At 34.5% G+C, this 14,511-nt stretch overlaps 1 pseudogene across 1 annotated transcript; it reads left to right on the top strand.

The window, feature by feature from the left end:
- The first annotated feature begins 659 nt into the window (after positions 1 to 659).
- Positions 660 to 2,222, top strand: LOC146902227 (putative sugar phosphate/phosphate translocator At5g25400 pseudogene; annotated as a pseudogene). The gene has a single exon (XR_015021248.1). The product of XR_015021248.1 is annotated as a putative sugar phosphate/phosphate translocator At5g25400 pseudogene (transcript).
- Positions 2,223 to 14,511: the final 12,289 nt, after the last annotated feature.

The raw sequence follows: 14,511 nt of genomic DNA, 5'->3' as shown, positions 1-14,511 counted from the left end.
TGGAAAGGAATTAGAATCGAACACGATGGTGCAACAATGAGAAAATCGAAATAAAAGAGATTATTCTTGGGCTATGTAATTGGGCTAGTACAAGTTTAAGTAATATTGATTATTCTTGCGGTTTGGTTTGGTTTGGTTCGGTTGTTGAGATGCAAACCGCAAACTAAACCAAACCGCGCGGTTCGGTTCAAAAGTCATCCGAATTCATCCGAACCAAGTGCGGTTTTTTGCGGTTTCGATTTGGATTGGTTTGGTTTGCGGTTTTTCTATTGGGTTAGTTCGGTTTTGAACACCCCTATTTGAGATATTCATAAGGATCGAAAACTTATTTATCCCTTACTATTAGGACTATTAAGTGTACAAATTTGACTATTTTCCCCTACATTTTTTTCTTTTTTGACTGTTCAATACATAAACTCTGTTAGTATTTTAAAAAATAAAATAAAATACAAGAACGTTGTCATATCTCTATTAGATCAACCCAAAATCGTTTAGATGAGATGACCCACATCTTTTTTCGTTTAACAAAGATACCGAATTCGAAATCCAACCTTCAATACGTAACGTTAATACCCACCAATTTGAATCTATAAAACTCGATAGATTAATCTCCACATTTAGGATATTTAAAAAAAAAAAATCTCTACTAGATCCAAGCTATTGGGTATCAAACAAGAAAGCCCAAAATAATGATAAGTTACCAAGTGTCACAATTTAATAAGTATCCCTCACTCTCAATCTCAACTCAAAGTGAGAGAGTCTAGATCTAAAATCCAAAAAACAATACAAAAACGCATCTCTAATCTCAATTACTCCATTATTCCTCAAATTCAATTCAACTTCATCCCTTCCATTTCAACCTTTCGTAGGGTTAGGGTTAGGGTTGACCTTCAAAAATGGCGGTTTCCGATGGCGTTGTGAAGAAGGTTATCCTCTCATACACCTACGTCGCAATCTGGATCTTCCTCAGCTTCACCGTTATCGTTTACAACAAATACATCTTAGATCGTAAGATGTACAATTGGCCTTACCCGATCTCTCTAACCATGATTCACATGGCTTTTTGTTCTTCACTCGCTTACGTTCTCGTTCGTGTTTTCAAGCTTGTTGAACCTGTTTCAATGTCACGCGATCTGTATCTCAAATCTGTTGTTCCAATCGGTGCACTTTACTCGCTTTCGTTATGGTTTTCCAATTCTGCGTATATTTATCTATCTGTTTCGTTTATTCAGATGCTGAAAGCGCTTATGCCTGTTGCTGTTTATTCGATTGGTGTTTTGTTTAAGAAAGAAGGTTTTAAGAATGAAACTATGGCCAATATGATTTCCATTTCTCTTGGTGTTGCTGTTGCTGCTTATGGGGAAGCTAAATTTGATACTTGGGGTGTTACACTTCAGCTTATGGCTGTTGCTTTTGAAGCAACACGTTTGGTTTTGATTCAGATTTTGCTTAATTCGAAGGGGATTTCGTTGAATCCGATTACTTCGTTGTATTACATTGCGCCATGTTGTTTGGTGTTTTTGTCTGTTCCTTGGCTTATTGTTGAGTATCCTTCGTTGAGGGATAACTCAAGTTTCCATTTGGATTTCGCGATTTTTGGGACAAATTCGCTATGTGCTTTTGCTTTGAATCTTGCCGTGTTTTTGTTGGTTGGGAAGACGTCGGCTTTGACTATGAATGTTGCTGGGGTTGTTAAGGATTGGTTGTTGATTGCATTCTCGTGGTCGGTGATTAAGGATACTGTTACACCGATTAATTTGATTGGTTATGGGTTGGCGTTTTTGGGGGTTGCGTATTATAATCATTCGAAGTTGCAGGCTCTTAAGGCTTCCGAGACGCAGAAGAAGGCTCAACAGAGTGATGAAGAGGCTGGAAGGTTGTTGGAACAGAGAGATGGAGAAGGGACTGGAAGGAAGAGCGACAGCCAGAACTGATTCAACTCGATCTCATTTTTGAATACAAAATTTGTTACTTTTGGATGATGCACAATTTGTTTTTGGGTATATGTGGTGGTGTGATGTACTACTATTAGGTAATTTATTAATTATTGTTACTAGTACTATTATCTTTATTTTTATATTACTTTTTTTCTGCCTGTTTCATTTCAGTTTTTTGTTTCATAGTAGTTGTGTATTGTGTCTGAGATTGACTTTTGTCTCGTATATGCTGATTCAGTGTATTGTATTTATGATTAGATAATGAATTTAGCTTCCTTGATGCTATGGAAATTTGTTATTGAATTGCAGTTGTTGATGGTTTTACTGGTTTAACATTGAAAAACTATAAGGATTGCAGTTTTTCATTGTTATTGTCTTACTGAACATACTAAATTTGTGCTGATACTTGTCGCCATTGCTGCATTGGTTTCTGCTGGTGCATGGATCGTTCTATCTGTCTTTCTTATAGATTTCGTTAGATACTTTTGATGGAATTATCTAAAATTTTATAAACCTTGATCAATCATATTACAAGATCATAGTATATTAAACACATTTGATTCAAGAGATATGTAAAAGATGTGTCTATAGATTCCACGAGCACACTGTTATTTAGTGATATGATTAATAGATTTCATTGTACGAGACAAAACCCTGCCAAAATGCTTTGCTCATGCTCAAGAGAATTTTGTCATTGAAGAATGGTTCCAAACATATGACAATGCTCTGATTAATTAGAGATATACATAATAAAAGTGGTATCATAATGCAATAAGCAAGATGTTTAATGTTCTTGTGTGATTAACTAAATCGCATGAGTTGCGTGATTAAGATAATTTTCACGAGGGGCCTTTAGTTATTGAATTAGTTAACATTTTTAATGTAACACAAGATGCTCAATTCAAAATTGAAAAACCTTTTCTCTTGAACAAAAATGCTTTGAGCGAGGAAAGTTCTGATTGCTTGGAGAGAAATGAACTGTAACGATATTGTCACAATATATTATTATAAGTGGTCTAGATGTGCTAAGCGTAAGTCAGAGATTAAGTAGTATAGTCTTTGGGTTTTATTACTTGTTGTTTAAGAAAGTATACGTATCTATGCCGGTGTATGTTTATGATATCTATCAATGGATTACTCTTTCTCATTTACACTAATGAAATGCATCTCATTGTGGGAGTGGTGGAGAAATTTTAGTATGTAAATGCATCTTTGGTTTTGGTTTAGCTCTACACTCTCCATGATATCAACTACTCATTTCTTTTAGAACCACCATTTACATTGTTTCAAATATCAAATAAATTTTAAAGTACAGATTCTAGCCGCTCCTTTGAAGAAGACGAAGAATCTCCTTGTTTGATAGTAATTTTCTTGTTTCTTCACTGTTTTATGTGCATATGATATGCTCATACAAATTTACTCAACTTGTGTGACCTTTGATATACATGCATGATTTTAGCTTTTTTTCTACCGATTGCCATTGATATACATGCATGATTTTAGCTTTTTTTCTACCGATTGCCAGTAAGTAGTAGAAGCAATACATGTGACGACTGACGTGCAATCACCTCTGCTCATTTCCACACGTATATCTTGTTAGTTGTTACCTCTATTGGCTGGTATTGATTGCAACCATTTCACGCTTCATTGTGTTTATCTTGATATGTTGCTTTTCTGAGTATGCAATACTCTGCAATTTACCTGAAGGCACATCTCTCTTTATTTGAACTAAGTGAATTTCATTAATTGTTCTATGAGAGAAATCCAATGTTCTTTTATCATCTCGTCTAGGCAGTTAGTAATCTTATCGCAGTTAGTGATCCTACATGTTTCATTACAATTACTAAAGTATTTTTATCTTATCTTTTGTTAAGCATAGTGGAAAATATTCAAACCTTTTCAATTAAAACCAGGGGATTTACGAAAATTACATCCACGTAATTAAGCAAGGCTAATCTATTAGTTAAAACTTAAAAAGGGGTCAATTCCGTACATTGATTATTTACGATATGATGGACGTACCTTATAAGATTGTTTGGAAAAGGACATGGCTTTAATTAAAGTGGTGGGTAGAGACGTCAAACAATTAATGAAAATCTAATTGTTGTGTCGATTTTTTTTTTTTTTTATTTCCACCGGTTTTGAATACTATCAGTAAATCTTTTAAAATTGACAACCTTTCCAATTTTTTTTCATGGAATTGACAAATTTCTCCAGAATTCACTTTTCTATCTATTTCGAGACACTTGCTCAACACTTAACATACCAGCAAAACCTCCTTTTTGGCGGTTCAAATTCATACATATATTTCATATGAATGACAGCGACAATAAGCAGATATGCAATTTTATTTTAGCTTTGACCTAAATCATTGAAAGAGTTAACTAAACCTACATGAGTTGTTGATTATGAAAAGTTTCAAGAGGGGCATTTAGTTATTGGATCTGATCATTTAGCTAGATGCTTGATTCGAGTTTGAAACTTCAGAATTTTCTCTCTAACAAACATATTTAATATCAAAATGCTTTTAGCAAAAACAGTTCTGCTTGTTTGGAGAGAAATTCACAGCAAGAAGTGCTCTAGATGTGCTCTATGAAAGTCAGAGAGTAAGCATAGTCTGTGTTTTATTATTTATTGACAAAGGATATGCATCAATGCTAGTTTATGTTTCTTATGTCGATTAATATTGTTTCATTCGCACTCTTATGAAATACATTTTATTGTGGGAGTAGTGCAGAATTTCTACATTATCACCGTTTCAATGTTTCTATTTTTGTTTCATTTACACTCTTATCAAATCGATTTTCAAACCCAGACGAAGAAGAAAAAATTAATCTAACAACTAACTACTAATGTTTATCATTCAGAAAATAAATAAGTCGATTTTCAAGTTTGGACTTCCGGTCACAGTTTTATGTGGATTTGCTTTACTCATTCAAATTCAGTGGACTTGTGTGAACTTGACTCATGCATGATTTTAGCTATCTTTTTAGCGATCACCAGCAAGTAGTAGCAATACATGTGACGAGCATTCACCTCAACTCATTTCCTCACGTATATCTTGTTACCTCTATTGGTTGGTAGTGACTGCAACTTTTCACGCTTCATTGTGTTTATCTTGATATGTTGCTTTTCTGAGTATGCGTTGCATATTATGCCCTGCAATCTCATTGTCATTCTTCTAGGAAAGAAATTCAAAGTTTTATCATCATCTCATCTAGGCATCAGTGATCTTGCTACAAGCTTACAAGAAATTCAATAGTACATTTTTTTCGAAATTGACAACCATTCCGCTTTTATACATTTCCATAAAATCGACAAATTTCTCACATCAATTAACGAAAATATCACGGAGACAAAATCTATCTTGAGACTCTTATTCATACTTGATATATGAACAAAATCTTCTCGTTTTTTGTTGTACAAATTCTTTTTTTGACGAAAATTATTGTACAAATTCTTGACACACATGACACATCCTCACCCCCTCTGTTTTGATAGTGGAACCGATTTTCGTGCTGCTAGCTTAGCTTCTAACTTGGATAGGAGCAGTGTTTTGTTGGAGCCTGATTGTCTTTATCTTGTAGAGGAGGGATTCAATCTGGAAGATAAGTTTCCTCACAGGACCGGCAAAGCTTCTATGATATATCTTTTCAATATTTTTCTTTAAATTTGTAGTAACTCTGGTGCTCTTTCTTCTGGAGTTTGAGTTGTAACTTGTAAGCCTCTATAATTTGCCTTAAAACATTTTTTTCTTGCCGATCCTGTTTTTGATCCAAATTATCAGTTCTACGATGATTAATCTTTACCAAAAATTAATTTACTAGGTTTAGTGTGGTCTTTCCTTCCAAGTGCGTTCTATTTTAATCCACAAGCTATCATTGTTAAATAAGCGTTCTATTTTAATCCACAAGCTATCATTGTTAAATAATTTGATTATAGTTTAACTCGAATCAACATAAAGTTGCCTTCAAGCATTTAATAAATCCATAGGAAAAATTGTAAATTATGCCAAGTAAATCATTTTCTTGTAGAGAATCCATTTGGTAAGGTAATTTAAAAGCTGAACATATATACATTTGGTTATGGGATCCTAATATCACTATTGTTGAGTTAAGTGTGAGTGGTCAGTCTTACTTCAATTATAAATGAGCTAAAAGTTCGATATATAGACAAACAATTCATATTTTAATGTTTCATGTTTTTGCATGGAGATGAAGTGTCACAATCTCTTAATGGTCGTGGATCATTAGGCTATTGTTACTCTTGCCACTTCTCAAGACTCCCAACAAATGGTATCATAGTCTTTGTTAGGCTTGATGGGAGAGCGGGATTCGATCCTATTATATTGAATACTTGTATCAAAAGTATTCTTAGTATTGTAGTCGGGAGGTGTATACGACAATTATAAGAAGTGAGAGACTCACACTTGAGAAAGATTGTTAGTCTACATCACTTATGAATGAATTAAATGTTGAATGTAAGATATATGACTCATATGTCCAATACTTTAAAATTATGAGAGCTGAAGTGATGTGGTATATCGATATTTTAAGAGAAATGATATTTGTACAACCATTTGTGACAACTTTTTTGACAACTTTCTCTTTCATACTCACATGATATTCTTTTTCTCCCTCTTCCTTTTTCTCTCTATTGTTTTTGACCAATAAGAGAAGAGAAAAGTAAGGTTGTCATGAAAGTTGTCTTGAAATAAATGTACATATCACTACTCATATTTTAATGGTTTTCAATCATCAACATGTTGTTGCCTTTCTGATGCTGTCTCAAACCCCTCAACAACTATGAATAAGTAACTTGAATTTCGGGTAAAAATGCTAAATTTTATTTGTAAGTTTTTAATATGCAAATATGAGCATAATAACCAAATAAAACTAATTTAAAAAAAAATGAAACTAATAATATGATAAACAATACTCCCTCTTTAAGATATCAATGAAACATTAATCTCTTTTCACCGAAATACCATTATTTTTTGTATTTTGATTCATCTAGCTAATCAATCAACTATAATTAATAAAAAAATTAGTATGTCCCCGTGAGTTTAACTCTGTTGATAAGAACAATGCATAATATATGCAAGGTCCGTGGTTCGAATCCCGGACACCACCAAAAAAAATAAAAAAATTAGCATATAAAATTCATTTTCTCATTAAAATCAACACAACTAACTATTTTATTAAGAATCTTACACAACTCAAATGAGACATTCACGATGAGATGCGTGGACTAAAAAACTATTTGTAAAAAGTATGGTGAGCTATTTTGGTGTAAATGGTAGTAAGGTAGTTCTTGTATTGAAGTCAAATTTGAATTCAATTGCATACGTTTTCATAAAAATTGTATTCGTTTACATTTGTTTTTATATTACATTTGATGATACGTGCTGATAATTAAAAAGCCAATAAAACATAGGTGAAAATTTGACTTGATCATTAATTTAGTGAACTTAGACCATCCACAATAGTGAGTGCTTAACCTATTTAGCACCACATTAAATAGGCATCCCCATTGTGGAGTAAAATATATGGGTGCCTATGGAGAAGGATGGTTATGGAAGCACCCTCTCTCTCTTCATTTTTTGATGGTCATATTTATTAAATCTTAATAAATTAAATAAATTTTGTTGAAATGTAACGATATATAATTATTTGTGGGACCTATTTAATAATTTCTTTTGAGGTGTTGGGTTGGAGAAAATTTGTGCTTATTAAGTATTAGAGTAATATTAATGATGTAGACACATAAGACCCATTTAAGCACCCAATTTGGGGTGCTTTGTTGTGGATGATCTTAGTTCATGAACCAAACAAGATGAGCATAAGCCGAAACTTAAATTTGTTAATTAAATGAGTTGAATTTGAGTTATATACAGTTCAACAAGTTTGATTCATAAGTTGACTCGATTATGTATATAGTACACACACACACCGAGGAGGAATCATATCACACCGATAAAAGTTATACCTGTTAATTAAATGAGTTCCATATTTTTAAAATTGGATCGTTAGATTGTAAGTTATATCATATAGATTAACTAGATAAAACTTTACACAAATCCAAAACCATTTGTTTTTTTTTTTTTGGTGTTAACCATCCGGTTATGAGAGGAAAGAAGCCCCTAATAACTGGAGTTTGATTCGGAGGTATGTAAAGTCTAACCAACAATTATTTCTACCGTAAATCAAACTTAGGTTCTCCCGAACGATTTGTCCTAGAGGGAGCTCATTAACCATTTGGACCTAATCTGGTTAAAATAATTTGAAGATGTTATTTAAACTCACCAAAATTAAGGGTTTTACGTATTTATTCACGTCTAAACTTTGAATTTATTCTATCATTTATACATGTCATTGTTGAGACAACTTCTATTTTAATTCAATATTATTTATCATTTCAGAAAGAATTAATTTAAAATGTCAAAGATCTAAATATTTTTACCTTTTTACAAACAAAAAAAAATTGAATTATGTTATTTGAACAAACAAACTGAATAATTGTTGGTGAAATTAAAACGAGAACGAGATGAGTTTGAGTTAAAAAGATACTCATATCGATTTTAAGTTGAGTTTTGAGCTGAATCGGTTTTTATCGAGTTGAGTTGATCCGAGGCGAGTTCTAATCGACTCCTTATTTTTTTCCCTACATAAGTGCTACCTATATTTGACTTTCTTCCTCTCTCCTCTTTCCCTAAAAGGAAAGTTTTCCCACGACCACAGTCACCAGATACCAAAGCAATGGTTGAGAATAAACGTGCGGCCAATTATGAAATGTCAAATGTGGCTGTTATTTACAACCAGTACTTCGATACATCCCCACATATCATTTCATATATTTCTTCAGTCTCATAACTGAAATGATGCCTATACCGAAGAGTAGAAAATTTGGACCTTATATTATATGAATGTGATGATAAGTATGTTCCTTTCAGATTCTGATCATATCATAGAAAAGCAAAAATGGAAGTTATGTATACCATATCATACCATGCATGTTACTTTGAACCTATGGATATATATTGCTGCGACACTTAAAGTTGAAAGATAAATCAATAAAGTAGCGTGGAAGAAAGAACTGGTGGTCGTAAGAGTATACCAACAAAAGTCGGTGGACCAGCTCGTCTTACATAATTAGAGTTGGATTCCAATCTCTATTTCGATTTTGTTTCTAGCATTCCGTTTATTGCACATTCCAAAATTATTTATTTTTGTTAGAATTATTAATTGTAATTATAATGTGAAAGTTGCCATATAAATTAAAAACATTAGATGATCCGACAATTCTAAAATGTTTTGATTGGTATTGTTTTGGTCCGCCAACCCACCAACATTAAACTCGTCAGTTTTTGGTAAATTCACGAATATTTTTTCTTGAGGGAAATTCCTAGATACCTTAAAGTTTGATTGAGTATCGGTATCCCGTTGGCAAAATTCATTCAATTTTTTCTAAATAAATAAATACAAAAATATAATATGACATTGAATAATTGGATAATGTCCGCATATCAAACGAGCCTTCAAGATATCATTGTGTTCACCTTAACTTTTATGTATTGATAGTGTAATTTTTTTTATTCATGCATTCAATCAAATCACATATTATTAAGCATTTTTTTCTCTTCGGTTTTATCTCTCTATAATTTTTTCTCCTCTCGACCTCTCTCTAGAAATTACATGCTCCTCCCTCCTCAAATCCAAATCTCTTTTTTCCGATGTAGAGCCTTGAGTAGTGGTGCAACGAGGTTCAACCTCCGCACCACCGTAACACCCTTTCCTTTTCGGTGGGTTCGGTCCCTTATCTTCGTCGGATTCGACGATCCGTCAACGGTGTCTCTCTTTTCGTGTGGGTGTGGTCCGAGAGTGTTAGGCGGCGGTGCCTCCACCTCGCGGAGGGTTTGTGGAGTTACAGAAGGCGCGCCGCCGCCGGGCTTTGTAGTTGGTGGTCGCGCCGCCGCATCGGTTTTGGTCCGGTTGTGGTTTGTTCTTCCCTATTGTAAGACTTTGTACGCTTTCCGCCGTTCCATTTTCACCAATATCCGATTCTTCCATTATTTGATCGGCCTTTTCGTATTGGAATCGATTGAAGAGTTAGGTTTTTCGGGATCGTTTTATGGAAAATTGCTTCCATTAACTGTCTTGCGTGGACTTCCTCCTATCTTGTTGTCCGAGCTCGGTGTTTTCGGGTTCGCTAACCTCATTTTTTATGAGATTGTGAGAACTTTCCAACCACCTCTTTCCGTTTCGCTTCACCTACACCAAATTGGTGAGATCGATTGTTTGGTGGTAACGAGGTGGTGTTGGTGAGGAGTTATTGCGTCCGCGGTAACGAGGTTGTTTAGTGGTGATGGTGGCGGCGTGGTGGTGATGTGTGGTGGTGGTGGTTATGTGGTGGTGGTGATGTGTGGCGATGGTGAGGTCGGGTGGTGGTGACGGATGTGTGGTGTAGAGGGGGTGATGTGTGGTGCCGATATGTGTGACATGATTCCGATGGTTGCGGGTGTGGCGGTACCTCTTTCATTCACAATTAATCCTCCTTCAACGAACTCCCGGATCGTTTGTCGTCGTAAGGATCGTGGTGATTGTGGTTGTTCATGCAGGTGGCCGTGGTGTTTCGCATTTCGCTTGTTTTGGTGGCGTACTTCCCCGAGTCACCGTATGTTTGTTATTTTTACCATTTCGATGTTGTTTTATGTTCGTGTGGTGGTGTTGTGGTGCCGGTGGTGGTGGTGTTGTTTCGGTGGAGGTGGTGGATTTAGGTGGGGATCGTGGGATTGTCTTGGTGAGGCTTGGATGGGTGGTTGGGTATTTTTGGTCTTGAATTTGGTGTCGGAACGGTTTACGTACGAGAGCTTTTAGGGGGTCGGTGTTGTTTAGATGAGGAGGCGGGTGTTTGTCGGGGTTAATTTCTTTTGAAGGCCGCTTCGTTACTCGGGTCCTTGTTCGTCGTCACTAGCTTTGTTTGTGTTTTTGGGGTTTTAAGGTGTTTGGAGGAAGCAGGTCTCGTTGAACCGAGCCTTTTTCTTTTGATCTTTTGTTGTTTGCACCACCGCATATCATGTCGTACCGTCATACTTTTTGTGCCGGTTTCCGTGGGCCGGTTAACTTTGCTTCGAGATTGGGAGTCGGTGGCTAGCTGCAATCTTGTTTGGCGTGATTTGGTGTTTCTCTCGGTGTACCGGAATGAGGGGTGCCCTTCGATTTGGTCCTAAAGTCCGGTGGGCCGATCACTTTTGATTCGAGATCGGGAGTCGCTCTTTGGCTCAAGTCCGGTCTTGGGCTTTTTATGGTTTTTTCATGGATCGAGGTCGATAGGTGGTGGAAGCCGAATGATCTTTCGGATAGGAGCTTTTCGAAGGTGGCTCAACTTTGGTGTTCGGGATTGGGAGTTAATTTTGATGAGTGTTTTGTCTTTGGGGTGAGTAGTGACGATGAGCGTTTTTGGATATCGTTTTTACAGATGTCATTTTCGTGAAGGAGTTTGTTTTAGGTGGTGACGTGAGTTTTGGTGGGTGATCTCCTCATGGGTGTTTTTTAGGGTGTTTATTTTCGGGTGTTCCGCCTACATACGACGCCTTTTGTTTGTATGCTCGTTTCACCAATCTCTCGTTCGTCTTGAGCGGGGATGGTTGGTTAATAAAATTTGCCGTTTCAAAAAAAAAAAAATCAAATCACATCAAATCGATATATTTAGACATATTTTTTTATTCATGCTTACTCGTGATATATTCGCTAGATATAGCACTGCCCTTCTTGAAAATATGCAGATTTCAATTTTGTTTTATAATTCAAAATATTGAACTTAAACTAGGACCATCTAATCTTGATCGAATTCCTTCACAAAAAAAAATCTTGATCGAATGATCATCGACATCTAAAATCTATGAATGCATGAATCCCTCCCTATATTTCAAAGAGACGTCTATGTGAATTTGGTGTGCTTATTAATGATTGCAGAGACATTCTTCGGTTCAAACCGGTTTTTTTGGGTAGGTTTGTTACTCCCTCCGTTTCAAAATGAATGTCGCTTTAGCCAATTGCACACAAATTAAGAAATGAAATAAAGTAGTCAAATGTCGTAGTAATTTTACCAAATTATCCTAATCAACTATTGGTTTGTTTTTCATTAAAGAAAAAATAATACTTTGGAAGTAGTGTAACATAGTATTAATTGAAGGGTACAATTGGAAAGAAAAACTTATTATTGCATTGAAAATCGAAAGTGACATTCATTTTGAAACAATTTTTTTTGGCTAAAGCGACACTCATTTTGAAATAGAAGGATTAAGAATCAAGCCAATATGGTTGCCCATAATTAGTTATTGTGGTCATATATTTGTCTAGTCGCTAATCGCTATGATTTTAATTAGTTAAAAACGGAAAAGAATATGTTGACCATGGTTCTAGTGTCCCTTCATTCCTTTCATTTAATTGGAGCTAATTACCGATTATGTCCCCGACCGCACCCCTAAAAGCAATGCTTGATTCATAGTTGCTTTCCTCATTCAATCATTTTTTTTATGTACACTGTTTTTTGTGGATTTGCTCGGTTCCTTCAAACTGATGACTTTATGAGAATAGGAAATCAGATTGCTCGCCGATAAAAATTGGGCATTCATCCACTGTTACATCCGTGTGTCAATGTCGAATGATCCAAGTTTTAATAGAATTTTTTTTTTCGTACAAGTTTTAATAGAAATTTAACTCGATCTAAAGATACTTACATCCGTGTGTCAAGATTGAATGATCCAAATTTTAATAGAGATTTAACTCGATCTAAAGATACAAATGTGGAGAAAACGTATACGCATCTAATATTTGACTACATGCGATCTATGTTCCAAATATATAGTTGACGAGAAACTCTTGTGTGACACAACATTGGACATAAGATTTGGGCACTCTAAAAAAAGGGTAGAAATAAAAAAGAATTATATTTTTTGAAATAATTAAATAATTTGTGTGTCCAAAAACTTGTGTCCATTCAAGTATTTTTCATTGTTAACACTCATAAGAAATGAAATATTGTTGTAATGACAAATAAATTTAATATAAAATTATTTATGTCTGGATACATCCAGATAAAAATGAATTAAACAATTATTAATGTAAAAATCAAGTTTCTAACCTCAAAAGCTACCGTTCATAACTTCAAGTTAGAATTAATTTTAAAGATAAAATAATTCTACGATAAAACAAGCAACTATCAAAATTAATTTTACAAACGAATCAAATATAAACTTCAGAGTCTTCCAACGGCATATAACTGTTTTGGAATGCTTTATTATGAATAGTTATATTCCTTTGATTTGGTCAAAAAAAATAGTTTTATTCCTTTGATGTGATGAAAGAGAAGACACCAAAACATGAATACCATGCCATGCCACTGTAACTATCTTTTGACTCAATAGTAATTGAACTTGAACCATGGAACTAAAGTGGAATCACCTGCAACTGTAGTTTGATATTGATGAGTATTCCAGCACCTTAGGACTATGGAGAGTTTGTCATCATTATTATAATTTGATCCAAACCCCGTCCTCAATTGTGCGCCCCCCCCCCCCCCCCCAAACACCTCATATACCGGTGCATATGTAGAAAGATAGATACTCAAAATTTGACTAATTTCTAGCCTGATTTTATAATAGCTCAAATGTAAATGCACTACAGTACATGCAATACAGTGATACTTTGTAACAAAACAAAAAACTGTGTTAGAACCATGTACTTTGAGATTAGGGTGCGTATGGTCTGATCACTAACCTAACCAACCATGTGTCATAATACGTTAGTAAAATATAACGCCCGTGTTAATCGGTGTTACAAACTCGAAGAAATTGTTTACTTACATCATATGACATGAGTTTCTCTATAAATAGAAACATTTTTCAGGTACAAACATATATGAATTTGACACATTGTAATCTTAAATTCCACCAAAATATTATTTTAATATGTATATTTTTTTCTTTCTAAAGTATGAGAGTAATCAATGAAACTTAAAATATCATTGATTGATACGGTTGAAGTGAATGTGCAATTCACTTTAAGAATTTCAAAGTCTTCTTTGTTGTTATCGTTATTTGTATACACCGGTGGGACGAATCAAACTTAAAGGTTAATGTGGTACATGTTTTGAAATTATTTGTGCAACCATTATCTTGATTTTCTTGTTCAAGTTTGTTAAACATTCCCTAACACAACTTCTAACTGTTTTGCTTTCATAAATATTTCCATTTTACAACATATCCCCCTTAATACTTGCATGTAAATTTGTAAAGCTATCAAATTTTAATCCTTTCGTGAAAATACAAGCTTCTCGTATTATTTTTCATTTTATAATACTAATGTAATATTAATTACATTTACCACTAATATACCTCTATTTATTATATTTCAACTCACCTTTAAGATGAAAAGGAGGTATACTTGACTATCACTTTTATCAAATTGGAACCTTGTATGTGTTTACTTCGGTCATAGAAGTAGAACACATGCTTCTTCCCTAGTTAAATAGATTTGTTATCCATGAAAAAAAGAGTAGCTGCAAAATTTGC

The sequence above is a fragment of the Medicago sativa genome, chromosome 8 (genome assembly GCF_051527215.1).
Source record: "Medicago sativa cultivar Bolivia chromosome 8, Bolivia_mono, whole genome shotgun sequence".
In the NCBI taxonomy this organism is placed as follows: Eukaryota; Viridiplantae; Streptophyta; class Magnoliopsida; order Fabales; family Fabaceae; genus Medicago; species Medicago sativa.
This window is presented reverse-complemented; position numbering and strand designations above follow the sequence as displayed.